At 44.9% G+C, this 13,059-nt stretch overlaps 2 non-coding genes and 1 pseudogene across 2 annotated transcripts; all 3 read right to left on the bottom strand.

Moving 5' to 3' along the window:
• Nucleotides 1-2,955: 2,955 nt before the first annotated feature.
• On the bottom strand, nucleotides 2,956-3,604 carry LOC127186328 (40S ribosomal protein SA-like; annotated as a pseudogene).
• Nucleotides 3,605-7,764: 4,160 nt separating this feature from the next.
• Nucleotides 7,765-7,836, bottom strand: Trnaa-cgc (transfer RNA alanine (anticodon CGC)). Its single transcript has one exon. It is a non-coding gene; the product is annotated as a tRNA-Ala (tRNA).
• A 1,497-nt stretch (nucleotides 7,837-9,333) lies between these two features.
• Trnaa-ugc (transfer RNA alanine (anticodon UGC)) lies at nucleotides 9,334-9,405 on the bottom strand. Its single transcript has one exon. It is a non-coding gene; the product is annotated as a tRNA-Ala (tRNA).
• Nucleotides 9,406-13,059: the final 3,654 nt, after the last annotated feature.

A 13,059-nucleotide genomic window follows, 5' to 3' on the forward strand; every position in this document is an offset into this window, starting at 1 on the left:
CCTGTTAACAGCGGAGGCAATCAGATGGCTAGAGGTCAGCACAAGTACACAAGCAACAAAACTCAGAGCCATAGGACACCACTGGACACCAGTGGCCCTATGACAGAAAACCCTGGAAATACTAACACCCCTGAAGTGCAAGAAGAAGATTTTAAATCTCAGGTGAGCAAAATGATAGAGAACTTGAAGGAGGAAAACACATCTCTCAAAGAAATGCAGCAAAATATATCACCAACTCTTAATCATATTAAAAGCTCAAAGAGAAAAAGTCCAAGGCACGTATAAAGAAAAACCTACCCGAATTCCACCTGACTTCTCAACGGAGATTATGAAGGCCAGAAGGGCCTGGATGGAAGTCACACAGACACTAAGAAACCACGGATTCCAGCCCAGACTACTATAGCCAGGGAAACTTCATATCCACATGTAGGCAAATACACACCATATTTATTTTGTGAGTCTTGCTTTCCTCGGGCTGTAGACATTTTCCCATGTCCATTTACATGCCAGTTTGACCGTTTATTCTTTTTAACAACTGAGTAGCTCTCTATCAGGTAACTATACCACATTTTCTTTACCCATTAATCTGTTGAGAGACATCTTCATTATTTACACTTTCTGACTATTATGAAAGAGCAGCAGTGCACATGGTGGAGCAAGTGTCCATGTGGTAAGGTGAATCGTCCTTTGGGTATATGACCAAGGGAATAACAGCTGGAACCTGAGGTAGATTGACCCCCATCTGCAGTACAAGCCCTTCTTAATCAACCCTTATGAACTCACAGAGACTGAAGCAACAAGCACAAGACCTGCATGGGTGCAGATCCCATGTGTATACATTACAGCCTTTGGGTTTGTATAGTTATGTGACTTCTGAGTGTGTGAGAGTGTGGGTCTCTGATTCATCTGACTCTTCCTGAGCCCCTTCTGTTGGTTTTCATTGTCAAATTTCTATGTGATAGTTGTGTTTTTACCTCTTTCTACCTTATTTTGTTATTCATTGTTCTTATCTGTTAGAACCCTGTTATTTTACAGTGAGTGAGTGAAGGGGGAAGATCTGGATGGGAAGGGGAGGTAGAGTGGAACTAGGAGAAGTAGGGGGAGAGGGAAGTGTAGTTGGGATATACTATGTGAGAAAAACTCAATTTATACAGGATAAAATGGGGGAGGAATCACCCAGACTGGGTGGGTGCCCCATGCAAGTCATCCCAATATGCAGACATGCAGAAGCAGGTGGATCTCTGTGAGTTCGAGGCCAGCCTGGTCTAGAAAGCAAGTCCAGGATAGCCAAGGCTACACAAAGAAACCCTGTCTCTTAAAAAAAGAAATAGAACTGTGTATCACAGAGAAATACTTACATATACCTTGGTACCACTAGGTCACTGAGTGTCAGTAACTACCCACCAACGCCTAAACACTAGGTCTGCCCTGGCAATCAAATGCTAAGGCCTCTCCTTCACCCTCACTTGACTTTTGTATCCCTCCCACCTTCCCTCTCATTTTGCCTGTGTCTTCATTTTATTTTGTTGCTCTCTTTCTCCTTGCAGTCTCTAGTGCTCTGCCCTTACTCCTTGTCTGTAGGCGTTACCTTTTCCTAACCTGCTTGTTTTGGTGGTTTCATTAAATACATATACCTCCCTTCTAATCAACCTATCCCGGATAAGAGAGAAAAGAGGTTAATGGGAACAGGAGAAGTAGATCTTGTTGAATTCAGCTCCTGGGAGTGAGTCCCCTGGCACAGTCAGCGTGATTTCAGCAGACCAGCAATTCCTCCAAAGTTGCTGCTGGAACCTGGAAGAGCAGCTGGAACCCGATGCCCTGAAGCGTTCTCTGGAGCAGTCTCTCTAAGAGTGTCTCAAAGTGGAGCAGTGGACAGCCAAACTGTACCAAGTCCCAAAGAGCCCCAGCCTCCTGTTTATGGCATATCCCCATGAAGTGGTTTGACTTCGACTTGTATAAACACCACGTGTTCTCTCACAACTCTGTTTCCCATGCCACATTTAGGATCAAAACAAAAACGTGTTTACATCCACTACAGTTACCTTTTTTTTTTTTTTTTACAAAGTCATAAAGTCTTATTTTGATTGCGTTCTTTGTAGTATTTCTGTCAATGTGGAAGTTGAGCAGCGTCCTTAATCGTAGACTCAGACTTCTACATCCTGGCATCTTCTCTGGATATTTGTACGATGTCCTCACTCATCTCCACATATATGAAATGTTTGTTTAATGATTTTTTTTGCTGAGACATATAGAGGATGACATGTGAAAAGGAGGACACAGTGTGATAAAACCCTCATATCCACAAGCTCACACCCCAGTCGCTGTGATGCACAGTAGGGATTTGTGAACACAGAGTTACTTTAAACTTAGTCACTGCAATAAATGATGTGATAGAGAGTGTGTGAAATACTTGTGAGAGAGAAGATACCAGCCTGCCCAACATTTGAAAACTGCTTTTCAAGCCCTGAAAGCTGAGGCATGTTTTCAAAGAGAATAGATGTGCGATGAGGAAGTTGCAGGAAGCTCCCCTTGCTCTCAGCTATGGAAATATATTGCCAAGTGAGCGACACGTTCTTATCAGTTTGACATGGTACTGCCAAGTGGAACTAGTGATCAAAGCAACTTGAATTAAACTGAGGGATCTTAAGAATTCCAAGTATAACTTCTTGCAAGTGTGCCATGTTTTCAAGGGCATAGCATTTCCTGTTATTATTGGTATTTTCTTTTTTTGTTGAAAATAGATTGTTTTGTAATCCAGTAAATGCCATAAGACATGTCATAAAACCACTAAGCTGGAAGCCCTAAGTTATAGAGAAAAAACTGCTGCAGACTCTTGCAAGCCCTATGCATGCTGCCTCCATTTCTATGCATTCATGTATGTTTCCCCCTGGCTCACCTTTTAGGCAACCATATTTTCCTTCCATTTCTTTTTTGCTCAGGTGTCTGCAGAGGCCCTCAGGACCACTCAGTGGGGGCTCCAACCCACTCGGTGTCCTGCGCTGTGGGAGCTGCTGAGCACTCCTCAGTGGCTGGCTGGGCGCTCAAGTCCTCAGTGGGGAACTGCTGGATGGGTACAGAGGGCACCTGCACATCCTCAGACCACTCTGCCACCTCTGGCTGAGCCTCTGTGAAATCTGGAGCTGGCACAGTCCATTCGCCCTGGAACTCCTCCTTGGTCATGGCCTTCTTAGCAGCAGCCTACTGCTCCTTCTCAGTCTCCTCTGGGTCTCTGTAGAAGTAAAGATCAGGCATAACCTCCCATGGGTGTTCACGGGAGATAGTGCCATGCGTGTAGAGTACTTCCCAGACCAGCACCCACCATGTCAGAAGACTGAGTGAGCTCCCTTGTTGTTGCGTGGGATGTCAATATCTACATAAAGCAGAGGAGAATCCGGGTTGCACAAAGCCATGGTGGGCAGGTTGACATAAGTAGTCACTGTGAGGGTCTAGTTGTCAGCCCTGGGGTCAGTCAGCACTAGAAGCCATGGCTCCCTATAGGCTGCTTGGATGTGGTTGGTGAAGGTCCCAGGTGTGAAGCAGACAGCAATGGAGTGTCTGTAGTGGCAGCAGCAAATTTGAGCACAGCTCGCTGGCCATTGTTGTTTCAAGTATTATTTTATGTAAGTGTGCCATGGTTTGAAGAGCAATGGAATGTTTTTATTCTTGTCATTTTGTGCTCTATTGAAAATCAATTGTTCTGCCATCCAGGAAATGGCATAAAAATGACATGTAACCACTAAAGGAAAAGCCCTAAATAGTAAAAGACAAGTAAACTAGGAAATGGATAAACAAAAAACCAGTTGAATCCCCTTGCAGGCACTATGAATGATGCTTCAGTCTCTGTGCTTTCACACACGCTAATATCAGGTGGCTACCAGGCATGAGGTGCAGCTCAGTGGTAGTATGATTGCTTAGCGTGTATGAGGTCAGGCTACACCTCCTGGCAACTCCAAACCTGTAACTTAAAAAAAACTTTAATGTATACCTTTGCAGACTCTGTTTCTACACAAGGTCTCCCAAACTTTAAGTTTCTGTTGGGCAGTAATACATTCGTAGTCAATTATTGGATGTAAGAGCTCATCTATGATCGTGACGACAACTTTCATCCGCAACAGTGACTACATTTCCATGGACACCACCAGGGTCTGCTGAGTAGAGTGTGGTCATGTCTCCCAGAATATGTTTTGTTCCCAGCTGGGGAGAAGCTCTGCTCTCCTGATGCTGGCAGCTTCCCTAATGGGTGTGTTTTCTCAGGTGATGCCTGGCAGCTTCCCTACTGGGTGTGTTTTCTCAGGTGATGCCAAGGGTGAGCGAGTTGTGCTTTCAGAGAAAGTAGGGAGGGCTGGAAGGAACCAATACTAGTTACTCAACAGAGGGGACATTGTGGTTGTCAGAGATGATTTTAATATATGTAGTAGAACAGATGACCAAGTATATTGATTTCATGAAATGTAAATGGATATAAATATGCCAATCAAAAAAAAAACCTTTTTCATATTCCCTGCTAAAGGAAATTCTGCAACTGCTGTCTTTCAGAATACCTATACATTTAAATGATTCACTAAAAATTAAAAATGACTCAAGACATTGTAACCAATTACAAATAAAAATAAACCAGACATGAAATTCCACGTTTAAACAAAATAAAACAAAATACAATTAAGAGATATTTTTGAGCAGGGTGCTGTGGCACATGCCTGTAATCCCAGCACTCAGGGGGTAGAGGCAGGTGGATCTCTGTGAGCTCCAGGCTACTCTGGTCTACAAGTGAGATCTAGGACAGCCAGGGCTACACAGAGAAACTCTGTCTCAAAATAATAATAATAATAAAATTTTAAATGATCAATAATACTACAGGCTAAACTTTAGGGGGGAAATGTTACTTTCTCATACAATATACCAGTCACAAGGCAACATTTCTACTGACAAATGTGATGGCTAGAGCTGGTGCCACATTGACTACATCTGAAATCAACTAAAACTCTGCAGCACTCCTGTGAGAGGTTTTCTAGACTGCATCATTTGAGGTGACAAGAGCCACCCTAAATCTGGGCCACACCTTCGTTTGACAGAACCCATAAAAGGACTTGAAGAAGGAAGCTTTTGAGTTTCTGCCTGCTTGCCCTCACTCTCACTTGCAAGTCCATTTATTGTGTTGCTGAGGCATTCCTTTGCTGGTGATAGAATCTACTTTTTCAGTCTCCACTGTAGATTAAAGACCAGAATTTCCCTAAGACTCCTCTGGAACTCCAACACCTTATTGGGACTGCTGAGACATTTAGTCTCGTTGAATGAACTACAGCAAGATTTTATTTTTCCATGCAGAGACAGGCACTGTTTGATGAGCTGGCCTGCTTCCTATCAATTAGGTTCCTGGATAGAAACCTCACTAAAACAAGGGAGAAGGAAAAGTTCTGTGATAACAATAGATTACAACACACTGGCTTTGATGCAACAATAATCCTGTAGATAATAATTTACATTATGTCAAAAGGTCTTCTAACCCTAGCCTCCAGGGAAGATCCTGTGTGCAGCAGCTACATGGAAATCTGGAACATGACACAAGTCAACCTTCCCAGTCACCTGGTGATTTAGGGACATTCACCAACACCAATGCCAGAGTAGACTGTGAGATGCAAATACGGATTAAAGTGATGCCATTTGATAAAGGTGCTGAAAACAAAAAACTTTAGAATCTAAAGCTGTAGTACATTAAATATTTTATTTGATAGAAAGCTATATCAATACAAATGAAATGAACTAAATACTCAACTCAAAACATACAAAAAGGTGAGGCAAGATTGTCCACTGAGTAAAGGAACATGTTACCTGGCAGGAGATGTAAAGACATAAATAAAAGACATGTCTAACAGAACATGCAAAAGAAAGTCCCTGTCACTGGGGCCTAGGTGGAGATTTCACAGACAAGACACTAAATAAACAGCACGGCTAAAGAAGAGGAGAGGGCAAAATCCTTAAAACTGAGAAACTACAACTGTTCCAAATGTATGGGGAAAAAATGGGAAGATGAATCTAGGATAAAGAGATTGAAAGATTTATATCCAGTAAGGAATCTCTATGAAACATGCAGAGAAGCTTCCAAAAGTCAGTCAGATGGTAGAAATTGAGAAATGTGCAGGGTGTCAGGTGTGCTGATGTTCCCTGGGGCACTGAATAGTAGTGTCCCTCTTAGAAGACATTTATTTGAATCCTTTACATGGGACCCACTGCAGCATGGTAGGGATCCTGGGGGAGGGATCAGGGCCATGTGGCAGAGTGAGCACCACAGAAGAATGCATATTAAAATGTCACTCAGATCTCAAGCACACTTCCTGTCCCACAGCTGTAACTGGATCCCGAGGAATCTGAGGCAGGGGGATAATTTAGAGTTTTAAGACAGGATAGAAAATTGAAACTTAAAAATAAAAGTAAAAGAGATGAAAGAAGAGGAGGAGGAGGTGAAGGAGAAAGGAGAGGAGGTGTTGGTGTAGAAGGAAGAGAGAGGGGGGGAGGGAGGAGGAGAGAGAGGAGAAAGGAGAGAAAATTGATCTTACAAACTGCATATTTAAACAATCACGTGAGATACAGGGTAATTATAGACTACTGTTCAAATATTATCACTTAATTTCCATCATCCCCGATCCTGTGGGTGAGCATTATCACCCTCTTTCACAGAGAGGAAAGCAGGGATCAGAGAGTGCACGCTATAACCTGTCCTATCTCCACTGACTCCTTCCCTGGACAACACCCTGGACAATAGGATATGAAATTTAAAATACGATATATGATGTAAAATAATAGATATGCACCACACAACAGATATTAAATGGTGAAGATTGTTAATCTGAGCACGGGGAGAGAAAAGGAATTAGGGCACCCCAGAGAGAGGGAGAGAGGGAGAAAGAGAGAGACAGAGGAAGAGAGAGAAGAAAGAGAGAGAGAGAGAGAGAGAGAGAGAGAGAGAGAGAGAGAGAGAGAGAGAGAGAGAGAGAGAGAGCGCTGGGTTTTGTCCTTTTATATACTCCTGCGTCGGGCTAGCCTAGTGGCAGGCAGGCAATGACATCACAGACTGGGGCAGAACCATAATATGATGGCTCCAGTGCATCTTGGTCCAGAAAGGCATGCTCTGACGAGACTGAAAGGTACCAAGTCTGTCTGGTTCTGAGGGCATGCTGTCCAGGAATCCCGAAGTGGGTGTGAACCAACTAGGGCGTGGGATACACTATTCTGGCCTTCCACCCCCTGGGAGACTCAAGTGCTCACCAACAGGAACCGATAAGCTCTTCTCAGTGTAAACACCAGGAATGTTCCCTTCACTGCCTCTCATGGGTCGCCCTTGAAAACAGTCTCTGTAAGGACCCCAGGTTTCTATGACAACAACAATGCCCCCTCTGTTCAATAACTCGGAATGGCTCCTCCCAGCCCTCCTCTCTTTTTCTGAAAGCACAAGTATTTCACCCTTGTCGTCACCTGAGAGACACACCATAGGGAAACTGCACCATCATGAAAGCAGATCTTGTCTACAAGATGGACCAAAACTAATTTCTGGGAGGCCTGGCCACGCTCGACTCGGCAGACGGTGATGGTCTAGACACTGAAATTGTCAGTGTTCCAGATGAACGTGCTCATGATCACACACAGGTTCTTTCACCAAGAATTCCCTATGAATATATTAGAGCCTCAGCAAAAGTTAAGGTTTAATCCACCTTGAGTAGAAAAAGAAGAGTATGCAAAGGCCAACAGAAAAGTTAGGTAAGAAAGCAACGGAGATGCCGGGAATCGAACCCGGGGCCTCACACCTGCGAAGCGTGCGCTCTACCACTGAGCTACACCCCCACACCTAAGCGCTGCTACATAGAAGCTGTATATAAAGGAACTCAGACTGTTGCACCATTCCCACGGCTTCCCAGGGCCAGCAGCTTCTTTTCCTCTAGTCAATTTGCTTCTTGCAGAGACAATCTTGGGAAAAGAAACCATGGCACTGCCTCTGGCACACGTCTCTCATGGCTTGAAACACGCTCTCGGGAACAGCAAAAGGCTCAGATGGGACTTGGGGAAAACTTCGTGAACCATCTAAGAATCTTCCCGACACGGTACGAAGCCATGCTCTCCCACAGAAAGATCACTCAGAAGGAACATCGGCATTGATTGCGTTCCTGCCACTTCGCGCAACCTTGAACTCTCTCACTTCACGGAAAATCCCATAAACGGACTTCGTCTTTTAGAATAATGGCCAGCATACCTGGATCAAAAAGGGGGAAATATTGGCAGATAATATGGGTACATAGAACTATAGTGCCCAAATATCTAAAAACATTATTGAAATGCAGAAAACCTCTGTAAATGAAGGACATACTATGTTCCTGGGTCAGACGATTCATCCTTGGTAAGATGTTCATTGTCTCTATGTATCCAGGACAATGAAAATAAAAGTCATACTAACTTAAAAACTTTTGGGTTTAATTCTAAACTTCTAGATAAACGCATAGTGTGGGGCACTCAAACATAGAGTGCGAGAGACAAAGAGGAAGAGAGAGAAGAAAAAGAGAGAGTGAGAGGTGCGTTTTGTCCTTTTATATACTCCTGGGTAGGGCCGTGCCAAGTGGCAGTCAGAAAATTACATCACAGGTTGCTAGGCAGACTGGGGCAGAATACTAACAGGATGGCTCCAGTGCACCTTGGACCAGAAAGGCATGCTCTGAGGAGGCTGAAAGGTGCGAAGTCTCCCTCTTTCTGAGGACAGCCTACCTACAAATCCGGAAGTGGGAGTGAACCTACTAGGGTGCGGGCGCCCTAGTCTGACCTCCCTCCACCTGGGAGACTCAAGTGCTCACCTCCAGGAACCAATAACCTCCTCTCAGTGTAAACACCAGGAATGCCCCCTTCACTGCCTCACCAGGGTCGTCCTTATAAACAGTCTCTGTAAGGACCCCAGGTTTCTATGACAACAACAAGCCCCCTCTGCTCCGTAACTTGGAATGGCTCTTCCCAGCCCTCCTCTCTTTTTCTGAAAGCCCAAGTTTTTCCCCCTTGTCGTCACCTGAGAAACACACCATAGGGAAACTGCCACCATCATGAAAGCAGATCTTGTCTCCAGCAAGGAGCAAATCTTATCCTGGGAGGCCTGGCCACGCTCTACGCAGCATAAGGTGATGGTGTCACTGAAACTGTCACAGTTCCAGATGAAGGCGATGATGATCAGATATGAGTTCTCCCATGCAATAATTCCCTCTGAATATATAGGAGCCTAAGCGAAAGTTAGCGTTTGATCCAGCCTGAGTAGAAAAACAAGAATGTGCAAAGGCAAACGGAAAAGTTCGAGAAAGAAAGCAGTGGAGATACCGGGAATCGAACCCGGGGCCTCATACATGCAAAGCACGCGCTCTACCACTGAGCTACATCCCCACGCTTAACGACGACCTCATAGAAGCATTATATGAACACATGGAGAATGACGCTCCATTGCCAGGGCTTCCGAGGTCCAGCAGCTTCTTTTCCTGTTTCTTCTGGGCACAATCTTGGGAACGTGCCTCTGGCATTGCCTCTGGGACATGTCTCTCAGCTTTTTCAACTCACTCTCGGTAGCATCAAAATGCCCAAATAGCGAAAAACATTATTGAAATGCACACAGCCTTTGCAAATGAAGGACATACTTTCTTGCTGGGGCAGACAATTCAGCCTTGGTCCAGTCTTTCTTCTTGGAGGCTGGAGACATGGCTCAGAATTTAAGAGCACTGTATGCTTTTCCAGAAGTCCTGAGTTCAACTCCCAGCAACCGCATGGTGGCTCACAACCACCTGTTATGAGATCTGGTGCCCTCTTCTGGCAGGGAGGTGTACGTGCAGGCACAACACTGCATATAATAAATAAACAAACCTTTTTTTTTTTTCCCAAAAAAGAACACTTGGTGAAGTTTATGTCTTATAAACAAAGATGTTCAAGCATATGGTAACACAAGTGGCAGCTGAAGGATTCTCCCTTGCTGTCCTGGCCGCTTTGACCAAAAGGGCTGTAAGTCAGACAGCTCTGCAGAGTAGCCATCACTCTCTCCTCATGAACTTTCCACACATACCTTGAGAGAACGGTACTAAGCCACAACCGATTGCTACTAGGCCCAGAATATGGCCCTCTCCTGGATGACATGAAACTGTTTGCACTAGATGTACTGTTATTACAAGCCTGGGTGAAGCTTAGAACCCTCTGGAATAATCTCCTAAAAGCCAGTGGGGAGCCCTCTACATGATGGCCTAGGAGGGGGACTGTGGTGGCTCCAGCTAAGAGGCAAGGGCATGATTACTTTAACACCAAAACCTCAGTGATTGTGGTTGGTGATGAAAGGAAGGCTGCACTGGGAGAAAGTGCAAACTTCAGGAATGGTGACTGATGCTAAGAGGCAAGGCTGTGGTTGTTCCCAAGAGATGTTGTACTCGGTACCCGGACCCCTTTCAGGCTAGGGAATCAGGTTGCTCTGGCTTAGCTGTAAGATGCTCTCCTGTGCTGTGTGACCTGGTGTTGCAGCATTAGACACAGGGCAGCCTTCTCTTGCTTGGCCTATCCTCACCCATTTTCAGTAGCATAGCCTATGGCATGGAGGAGGCACAGTAATCAGCAAGAGCAGCAGAGGCTCCTGTTTAAATGCTTACTTGGCCTATGTGAGACTGTGACCTAGAGAAGCAGAAAAAGATGGGAGACGGAGATTGGCAGACAGGTGGGGACAGGGAACACAGCCAGTGGACAATGGAAGCATATCGACTTTGGGAGAAGTAAGACCTAGTGGCAGAAGAGACTAGGCCACCAGCTCTCAGAGAGCTGAAGAAGCAACAGCTGAAAAATCTGAAAGGAGCCAGGAAAGAGAGAGAGAGAGAGACAGTGGAAAGAGAAAAAGGTCAAGAGAGCAAGGAGAGGCAATGCTGAAGAAGGAGACAGTCTGAAAGGTGACAGGAAAGAGAAAACAAAGGCCCTGGTTGTGGGAGGGTTCCAGAGGGCTCTCTACTTTTCAAGGATAAGAGTCTCAGAACCTGGGGCTCAGAGCTGCAGCACCAGTTTGTATCCATAGTTAAAGAACACAGAGTCCAGAATGTACAGAAGAATCTATAGTTAAAGAGCACTGAGTCCAGGACCTACAGAAGAGTCTCTCAGTGGCTACTATTGAGGACCGTGTAGCCCTGATTCTTGGACTGCCTGGATTCTGCGATGCAAGTTGGAGCAAAGAGCTGAGCAATGTGCACATTCTGGGGGCACGTGATCTGTAATATGTTTAGGGTTAAGGTTCTTTGTCTCTTTATCAACCTGCATACTGTCATGGCTGGGAGCTGTCAACTACAGTGGGAAAGAAAATCTGACTCTGTGTGTGTGTGTGTGTGTGTGTGTGTGTGTGTGTGTGTGTGCAAGCAATAATTTTAAGTACCAAACAAACTTAAAATTATGTTCTTTACAGTGGATTCTAACACAAGAAAATACTGATAATATGTAAATATATATATGTATATATATATGTCTTATGCTAGGAGAGGTCAAAAGAGGGTGTGAGATCTGCAAGGACTGGAGTTACAGGTGTTTATGATTTTCCATCTGGGCGCTGACAGCTGAACAAGGGTCATCTGCAAGACCCTTTCTGCTAGAAAGAGTACTCTTTACTAATGAACCATCTCCCCAGCTTCTGAAGGACACTGTATTAGAGTCAAATAGGAAGACCCTAATGACTGTAGAGTACTTCTCACTGAAGAGCCAGGTTTGGTGCCCAGCATCCATCAGGAGGCACACAGCCATGCATAAGTCCAGTTGCAGGGGATCTGATGCCACTTGTGGCCTCTTTGGATACCAGGCACCTACCTGGCACATAGGTATTTATTCAGACATGTACCCACACAATGAAATAAAATAAAAGAGCAGAGGAATAACACAATGAAACAAAAAACAAAACAAAGGTGAAAAGCTCCAAGGAGGAGAGCTGTGAGCCCCAGGAGCTGTTCAGAGAAAAAGGAGGGAGCAAACGAAGAGGAAAAGCTGTTCCTTTTAAACTAAGCCATCATGGATGTCAGGCACATGGTTCAGAGGCAGCCACAGGGTAGGGAGGGGAGGCAGCCTAGAGAAACAGTGACCCTCACAGGCTAAGGGAAGCAAAAGGAAGTAGTGAAAGCACAGTCAGAGAAGAGATAGAAGAAAAGGAAAGGCTAGAGTTTAGGGTAAATTCAGAAAGAGGGCAGACTTGGGAGCAAGATTGCAGCTCTGTGACAGACTGCAGGAGGAGAAGGGGTTATGGGAAGGCAAATCACATCACCTCATGAAAGGATTCATGCTCCCAAAGCTCCAATATGCCTTAGGTGGGGGTCCCTTCTCAGGACAGATGCTGAGCGGATCCAATTGGATTAACTCTGCAGTGGGGAGGGGTTGGCATGTCTCCCCCAAGAGGAGATTTCATTCTTTTGGCAGTGGGGCAGCAGCCTTCCATTAGTGAGGCTTCAAGGCTCCTGTGACAGAACCTCACACAGGACTGAGGTATAGGCAGAGAAGGGCTACCCACATAAACACAAATCGAGGCTCCTTGTTTGCAGCTGGTTAAAGCAAGGGAGTCAGAGGGCATCTTTTGTGTTTTCCAGGGATTCAGGTGAGAAAGATTTTTGATGGAGAAAGTTTTAAAGCACCCAAGACTTCAGGCACGGCTTAAAGGGAATGTCTTGGGATGATGGAGCTGCAGACAAGGCTACTGGAAGCTGGGCATGGTATATCAGGGCCACATTCCACTGTCTTGAAAGACAAGGGGCTTTACCTTTTGGTCCTGAAGACTGGTATGGAGGTGTGCTTTGCTGACCCAAGCTGTGTCCTACCAGGTTGGCAGATCACAGTTCTATTTTCACACTGGGTCTGATGATTGTCCGTGGCATGCTCAGTCTCCTGTTTAAAATAAATAAAGCATCCTTCATTAGGCTGCAAATATAATACCATTCTCTTTATCCATTAGAAAATAATATGAAGGTCACAAAAAATAGAAAGTGTCTTATTGGGTGAGACACATTCTTGTTTTTCTAAAGTGCAATCATATCTACTGTGCATGCATTA

Source organism: Acomys russatus, unplaced genomic scaffold, assembly GCF_903995435.1.
Source record: "Acomys russatus unplaced genomic scaffold, mAcoRus1.1, whole genome shotgun sequence".
In the NCBI taxonomy this organism is placed as follows: Eukaryota; Metazoa; Chordata; class Mammalia; order Rodentia; family Muridae; genus Acomys; species Acomys russatus.